The following is an 8,517-nucleotide window of genomic DNA, read 5'->3' as shown; positions in this document are numbered from 1 at the left end:
TTTGGTCCAAAATTTTTTTTTGATACTTTTTTTTTTGTTCTATTTTCACGTCAATTTTTTTTTATGTTCCTTTGGTCCAATTTCTTTTCTTTAATGTTCAGCCCATTGTTGCTTAGGTTTTGCACTTGTGGGTGGGAAAAATTAGGTCAAATTTAGGAGAAATAGAAAGGAGACAAGTGGCGTGTTTTTAGAGGTGTTTAGGGTATTTTCTGAGTGGATAATGATTTGTACTATCTAGTACAAGCTGTTTTGCACAATTTTTTCAGCACACCTCTTAGATTCTTTTAGGGTTATTAAGCATCAAATAAAGACCATAACAAGTGGAATGCAAGGGAAAAGTGGGCAGCAAGTTAGATGCATGTGCAAGGAAGCATTTCACACATGGAAACTCAAAAATACAAGGAACATGCTAGCACTAAGTAGCATGCATGAATGACCCCTAGAAAGCTTTTATATGTCACGCCCACTATTATGGTATTTTTGATTCATGCATTCATGCAAAGTGTTTGGCACATACATGGAATTTTGTAGACAAATTATAGGAAACATAAAATGACAAAATTTAGGTGGATTCAAAAATCAAAAGCATGTTCATAGCATGTTCTTCATGTTCATGTAAGACTCAACCTAAAAATAGAAAAGCATGGCAAACACCTAACAATGGAAACCTATAATATTCAAGGAAGGCTCACAAGGAACAAAGAATGAGCCCTAAACTATTCGGCCACACAAGAAATGACAAGGAGTAGAGAAATGACCGAATAAGAAAACAAGCAAGAAGACAAGGAAGATAAAGTTTTACCCTTGATGAACCTTGGCTCTAGATACCACTTGATGGAGTCCCTCCTTCCATGGTTGATGATGGTGTGTTGAAGGGAGAAACCTTGCCCATGATCTAGGCTCACTAAAGGTTAGACAAAAGGGAGGTTGATGGGGAGAAAGGAAGTTAGGCGTGAGATAATGTTGAATGGCAGAAGTGTTTGGTGAATGGTGTATGGTTGCTCAAGGTTGGCTCACTCTAAGTGTAGGTGGAGGCCACTCTAGGGTTTCACTCTCCAAGGGTGGAGAATGAAGGGGGTTAGCCGAAGTTAACCTAGGGACTAAGGATGAGATGTTGAGGCATAAAATGCTCACTCAAAATCTATATAATCCAAAGTATTTACAAGGTGTGGTGCATTGGGTATTTATAGGAGGGAAGGCATCTAGGGTTGAATTTTATAAGGAAAATGCACTCTAAATGAAATGCAAATGAACCCTAGATGCAACTTGGTGGCCAAGGATGGAATCTTTGGGTTTAGATTGGCTATATCTAGGTGCATGATAAGACCATGCAACCTTTGCCCTCCACTTGGGCCTAAGCCTTTCTAACACCAAAAATAGATTCAATGAACACCAAAAAATGCGTCACCCTTCTAATGTAACACTCTAGCCCAAATTAAAAACCTAATTATCTAGAGCACCCCATAATACAAGGGTAAAATGGGAAATACAAGGGAGAATAAATTCTAAGTCCTAAACACCCCAAAATACAAGGGTAAAATTGGCAAATAAAATAAACCCTATACTAATGAGGCTTAGGAGAGAACTAATACTCTATGATCATGAGGAGAGTGTCCCTTGGTGTGTGAACTCCCTCCTCCTCTTCAACTCTCCTAGCCATGGACCTAGTGATGGGGCCCACATGTGTCTTCAAGGATGGTCCTCCATCAATTGTTGCTTGCTCAAGAAGAGAGATTTGAAAAGGGAAAGCGTTCAGACACCCACCTTATTAATGCAAATATTGTTTCTGGTCCAAATCAATGGCAGAACCCCAACCAAGGTCGTGGTAGATCTGCTTTCAATACACGAGCAGAATTTCGTGGGGGAAGATTTCATAATAGAGGTGGCAATTGGAACAATAGAGGCAGGTTTAATGCTGGTAGAGGCAATGGACGCTCAAATTGGAATCAAACTGGTCAAAACAATTGGAATCAAAATAAACCCACCTGTCAGATTTGTGGTAAAATTGGCCATATTGCTCTTAACTGTTATTACAGGTACAATCAAGAGTATCAGAATCACCCTCAGGCCAATAACACTCAGTTTCAACCTAGTGGATATGATATCTCGGAGACCACTACTCTTGCAACTCCTTCAACTGTGCAAGACCCTCTCTGGTACCCAGACTCGGGTGCATCCTATCATATTACTCATGATGAATCCAATCTATCCATGAAGAGTGCTTACACTGGAACTGATTCTGTCAATATTGGTAATAGTACAGGTTTGCATATCAGTCATGTTGGTCATTCCTATTTCCATAATCCTATGTCATCTAAACATTTTGTTAGGCATAATTTGCTTCATGTCCCATCCATAACTAAAAATTTGTTAAGCGTTTCCAAATTTGCAAGAGATAATAGGGTGTTTTTTGAGTTTTGGCCGGATTGTTGTAATGTTAAGACTCAGGACACCAAGGACATGATCCTCCAAGGGCATCTTAAGGACGACTTGTATGTGTTTCCCCAATTTCAAAAAGTTCAAATTGTTTATGCTCATCCTGTTCAAAAGGACTCTAATCATTCTCTCTTCCAGCTTTGGCATTCAAGGCTTGGACATCCCTCTCCTAGAATTGTGAAATTGGCTTTAAAACATTGTAATATACCTAGTAGTCATTTTCCTGATTCTTTTTTGTGTGACTCGTGTTGTATGGGTAAAGCTCATCAACTACCTTTTGTACAATCAACTACTGAATATAAAAGTCCTCTTGAACTTGTTTTTACTGATATTTGGGGCCCTTCTCCTGTACCTTCCTCTACTGGTGCTAGATACTACATTATATTTTTAGACGCTTATTCTAGATATTCATGGATTTACCTTTTAAATTCTAAATCTCAAGCTTTTGATGCTTTTGTTCAATTTAAAACCTCTGCTGAACTTCAGCTAGGCATGAAACTTAAAGCTCTTCAGTCGGATAATGCAAAAGAATATATTAAATTTACTAAGTATCTAACAGAACATGGAATTAAACATCGTTTTTCTTGTCCCGACACACATGAACAAAACGGTAGTCTTGAGAGGAAGCATAGGCACATTGTGGAAACTGGGTTAACTCTTCTTGCCAATGCTTCCTTACCTCTTCATTTTTTGGCAGAAGCCTTTTTAACTACTACTACTCTCATTAACTACTTACCTACTCCTTCATTGAACAACTGGAGTCCTCATCAAACACTTTTCCAAACACCTCCTGATTATCATTTTCTTAAGACTTTTGGGTGTGCTTGCTACCCTCTTTTAAGGCCTTATAACAATCATAAATTAGAATACAAGTCTCATCTATGTCTTTTATTGGTTATAGTAATCAACATAAAGGTTATAAATGCTTATCTCCTACTGGTAAATGCTATGTGTCTAGAAATGTTAAACTTGACGAGTCTCGTTTTCCATACAAAGAAAATCCTAACCCTTTTTTAGTTCCCTCTATTTCTGAGTCTGACTATTCTTTTATTAATCATCCTCTTACTGTTTTGGTTCCTTTTGATGAGACTGGTCAGATTGATAACTGTAATCCTATCAATGATGATGTGATTATAGACACTAACACTACTGATCCCACTGTTGCTGTTCCTAGTGCTATTATTGATACAGAAGCTGCTGAGCAAAGTATGATCAATACTCATCCTATGACTACTAGAGCTAAGGAAGGGATTTTTAAGCCTAAAACCTATGTTACTGCAGCTAACAGATCAACCTATGATCATACAATTGAGCCCACATCCGTGAAGGAAGCTCTCTCTAAACCTGAATGGTGTCAAGCTATGAAAGATGAATATGAAGCTTTACTTAAGAATAATACATGGAGTTTAGTTTATTTACTTGTTGGCTGCAAAGTTGTTGGCTGCAGGTGGGTATTCAAGTGTAAATATAATGCAGATGACACTTTTCAAAAGCATAAAGCCCGCCTTGTTGCAAAGGGATTTCATCAAAGAGAAGGTTTTGATTTCACAGATACCGTTAGTCCAGTTGTTAAGCCAACTACAGTCAGAGTTGTTCTTACATTGGCCTTGACTAGGCAATGGCATATACATCAGATTGATATTAATAATGCATTTCTGCATGGGGCTCTTAAAGAGTCTGTTTATATGGCTCAACCTCCAGGTTTTAATACCAAACATAAAGGTAAAGTTTGCAAGCTCAACAAAGCAATTTATGGGCTAAAACAAGCCCCAAGATCCTGGTTTCAGACCTTGTGCAGTACCTTGTTCAAAATGGGATTTAAACCAGCTAAGAGTGATACCTCTTTATTGATCATAATAACACCTTACTCCACATTGTTGCTGTTGATTTATGTTGATGACATTATAGTCACAAGCAGTTCAGCATCTGAAGTTACAACACTTATATCCAAGTTAAACTCTATGTTTAGTCTTAAGGACCTTGGACCGTTACACTATTTCTTGGGCATTGAGGTCTCAACTAGTAACGATGGAGGTATTTTTCTGTCTCGGGCTAAATATATTCGTGATCTTCTTCATAGAGCCAAAATGGATGCCTCCAAACCTCTGCCAACACCAATGGTTTCAGGTTTGAAACTCACATATGATGCTTCTATAGCTATGTCTGATCCTTCTTTTTACAGGTCCATTTAGGAGGTCTGCAGTATATTACAATCACAAGGCCCGAACTTTCTTACTCCATTAACAAAGTATGCCAATATATGCACCAACCTCAGGAACATCACTGGAAAGCATTGAAAAGAATTTTGAGATATTTACAAGGCACCATTGACTATGGTTTACATTTTAAAAGGCCAACTCACCTCACCTTACAAGCCTTTTCTGATTCTGATTGGGGATCAGATCTTGATGATAGAAAGTCTACAACAGGTTTTTGTGTCTATCTAGGAGGCAATCTTATTTCTTGGTGTTCAAAGAAGCAAAAAGTTGTGTCAAGGAGCAGCACTGAGGTTGAATTTCAAAGTCTGGCAGCGACTACTGCTGAGTTACTTTGGTTGCAGTCTCTTCTCAGTGAATTACGGATTCCAACTATAATTCCAAAAATCTATTGTGATAATCTTGGTGCGGTGTTGCTAGCTGCTAATCCAGTGATGCACTCAAGAACGAAACATTTTGAGCTTGACCTCTATTTTGTCAGGGACAAAGTTATTGAAGGAGCTATCCAAGTTGTTCATCTACCTGCACAATTTCAAATTGCTGATATACTTACCAAAGCCATTTCTGCTCCTCAGTTTGAAGCGTTTCGTAGCAAACTCATGGTTACCACAGTAGGCAACATGAGTTTGAGAGGGGGTGTAAAGGAAAATAATAAATAGTCATAAATCCTTATTTTTTAACAGTTGTAATAGTGTCTATATAAGACACTTTATTCATTTGTTGTACTATGTTCTGTGTACAGCAATACAGATAAACACTTTCTCTGTTTTTCTCTCCTCCATGACAGAACTCTAACAATCTATTAATGCATAAACAAAACCTCATTATTCAAAGCATTGCATTGACGTAAAGAATAAGGCTAACAAATAATTTTCTAATACACATTCTAATATTTTTCTTTCAACTACATTATTTATCAAATAAAATTTATTATGTTCTACTTTTTAATTCAAAATGTGTTTGGAAATTGGGTTTTGGAAAGGCTTGATAAGAAAGGGAAGATATTTTTAATAAAAAATTTAACCTTGTAATTTTTTTTGAAGTGAAAGAAATATAAATAGATAAGTACAAATTTTTTATTCAGGTCTTTTATTTACTTTTTATTACATTATATATCGTTCTAAATTTAAAAAGAAATTGTTCCCCCTTTTCTTTTTATTTTTCCAAATATATCCGTAATGAGTTTGAGTATCCTATTGAATTTCAAAAAAATGATACTTGCACATCTCTGGTAAACTACAAAGTGTTGTTGCATCTCTTGTTTTTCTCATAATTTCAAGAGTTTCAATCAATTTAAATACGTTAAAAAGAATGAGTTGAACTTCTAGAGTTTTTAAAAAAACTTATTAGCGTTGTTATAATTTCTATAAATAAATGAAAAAATGAGTTACATTGAACTCTTTAGTGTGATCACTGTCACTTATTCTTTATTAATAAATCGCAAATCATTTGTTACCATTCCTATTGCGTATTTCTATTGTGAACTGTGTAGTGTGATCACTTCACAAGTAAGCATGGGCAGTGATGAAAATGCCTAACACAGAGACCATACTCCTTTGAAATATACCCTTAGTTATCAGAATCATAGGAACAGACCACTGTGGTAAATTTTTGAAAATGAAAGCAAATAGCAATGTAGAAAGAAGACTTTAGCAAATGAGTGTAGGTCCTTTAAAATAAAATGGTAAAGTAACAACATAATTGGTCTATATAACAGTTACGCCGTAGAACTTACCACACCTAATTTTTTTTCTTTTTTCTTTTTTATATGAATCTGTTAAAACTGGTACCATAAGATGAGAAAGATGGAATGTTGTTGACAGAACAACGGGGATAAGAAAAGGCTCAATTTTTAGAATATAACACACTGCAGTCTGCACCTCCCAAGCCAAAAAGCTCTAATTGCCTCTCCCTTAACCCCCTTTCTTATTTATTTTTGACTAACTAACCTAACTAACTGATGGTATCTATCAGAATCTAAGTTGCTGATACAACCCTCAGAAGAGGTCAACTTAATAAATATAGCTACCATCAATCCAACTTGTTATGTGTATGCTTCACTTAAGATTAAATTTTAATAATGGTTTCCATCCGTTTCATTACATTGTCATTTATTTACTCTGTAACATGTGATTGGATAATGTTGAAAACTAACAAGTGGACAAACCATGTGGTACATTGGTACTAATAGGAAATTCGAAGGCAATTCATTAGTTCAGAAGAAGATAGGACAATTTTGAAAGACCCAGATGAGCAAGTAAATTAAATATTCAACAAAAAATGCATTTTCCCTTCTCATTAGGTACAATCTGTCACACCATCAGGTAAATTCAGCAACCTACTGCTGTAAGCATAAAAATGAATCTAAGCATGCAAAATAGTAGTATCACTACCATGTAATGTGGAATACCTGCATGCATCTGAATCTGAAGAACCAAGATGTGTCACTACCACTAGCTCAATGATAAGCATTTGAATTTGAAGAAAACCACATTCCTGAATAACTTCCCTAGCACTAGCAACATGCCCAAATTCAAATTCAACTAAACATTTCATTTATTCATTCAAACTCAACTCTAGGCGAGCCATGATGGGTTTCACTTTCATCACAACTCACAAACCAACCCATAAGTATACTCTCTCGGCAGTCAGCACCATCAACCCCCCAAGCCCTAAACCACTGGGCAGATTTGAATATGCTCTAAAACCGAAGTAGGGAAACCAAAAAGGAAAAAAAAACCAAAAAAAATTTGGACCATTTCTCGATTTGTGCGTGTCATCCTTGCGCAGGGGCCATGCTAATCTTCTCTGTATCGTTCCAATTTTATCGGATGTCCCCGAAGGGACAAGTTCTGTAGTGTCCTCATTATATATAAACACAGTAAATCATGCAAAACTAGAAGATGTGGGACTATACAGAGTCGCAATGTAAAAGTCACTTAAGTCAATTTCACCAAAAAAAAAATAAGTCTCAAAAGTTAAAACAACAGCCCAGACAGCCAGCGGTCCAACGGCCCATTACGATTCAATGAAAGTCCCTTTTTATTAATGTTATATGTTAAAATTAAATAATAATTTAAAAATAATTAAAATATTTATATTTTATTATATTTTTAAATATATATATTAAGTTTATTTTATTTTTATAAGAATGAAATATTAAATCATCTTGAATTAATATAAAATTTTGTATATGTAATATAAAGTAAGAAATTTTTAATGTAATGGTAAATTTTGAAAAATTTAAATTTAATTAAAATTTATTGAATGGTGTAATAGTTGATAAAAATTATACATATATCATTTGAACTCTCTCCTTTTAATATATATTTAAATAAATTACTTTATCTTTTCCTTTAAGAAAAAAGATATCACATTGTCTTTCTCCTCTTATGTTAAAATATATCATTTCTTGATAATAAAAAAGAGAGAACTCAATCAATATATATATATATATATATATATATATATATATAATAAAAAAGTTATTTTTAAAGTATTATAAAAAAATATTACATTAAGTACATTAATTAAATATTATCTTAATACATGTGTTTAACTTTATTATACTTATATATATATATATATATTATAATTTTAATAATTAAAGATTTATTTTAAATATATAATTAATTATAGAAAATTAATCATAAATTTTTAAATAATAATTAAATATATAAATCAAGAGATAAATTACATTTTTTTTTGGCACCAAAAGATAAATTGTTAAAGTGTAATATTTATATTTATTTAGGAAAGAAAATGTTTATTTTAACACAAGAAGAGTGGGTAGTGTAATATTTACATATATGAGAGGATGTTAGTAAAAAAAATATTTTGATTATATATATATATTTGTACTAGT

General features: G+C 34.2%; 1 non-coding gene across 1 annotated transcript; it reads right to left on the bottom strand.

Moving 5' to 3' along the window:
- Positions 1 to 7,396: 7,396 nt before the first annotated feature.
- Positions 7,397 to 7,499, bottom strand: LOC114916977 (U6 spliceosomal RNA). The gene has a single exon (XR_003805672.1). It is a non-coding gene; the product is annotated as a U6 spliceosomal RNA (small nuclear RNA).
- Positions 7,500 to 8,517: the final 1,018 nt, after the last annotated feature.

Source organism: Cajanus cajan, chromosome 4 (assembly GCF_000230855.2).
Source record: "Cajanus cajan strain Asha chromosome 4, NIPB_CcT2T_4, whole genome shotgun sequence".
In the NCBI taxonomy this organism is placed as follows: domain Eukaryota; kingdom Viridiplantae; phylum Streptophyta; class Magnoliopsida; order Fabales; family Fabaceae; genus Cajanus; species Cajanus cajan.
The sequence above is the reverse complement of the archived record's forward strand: the minus strand, read 5'-3'. Positions and strand labels throughout refer to the sequence as shown.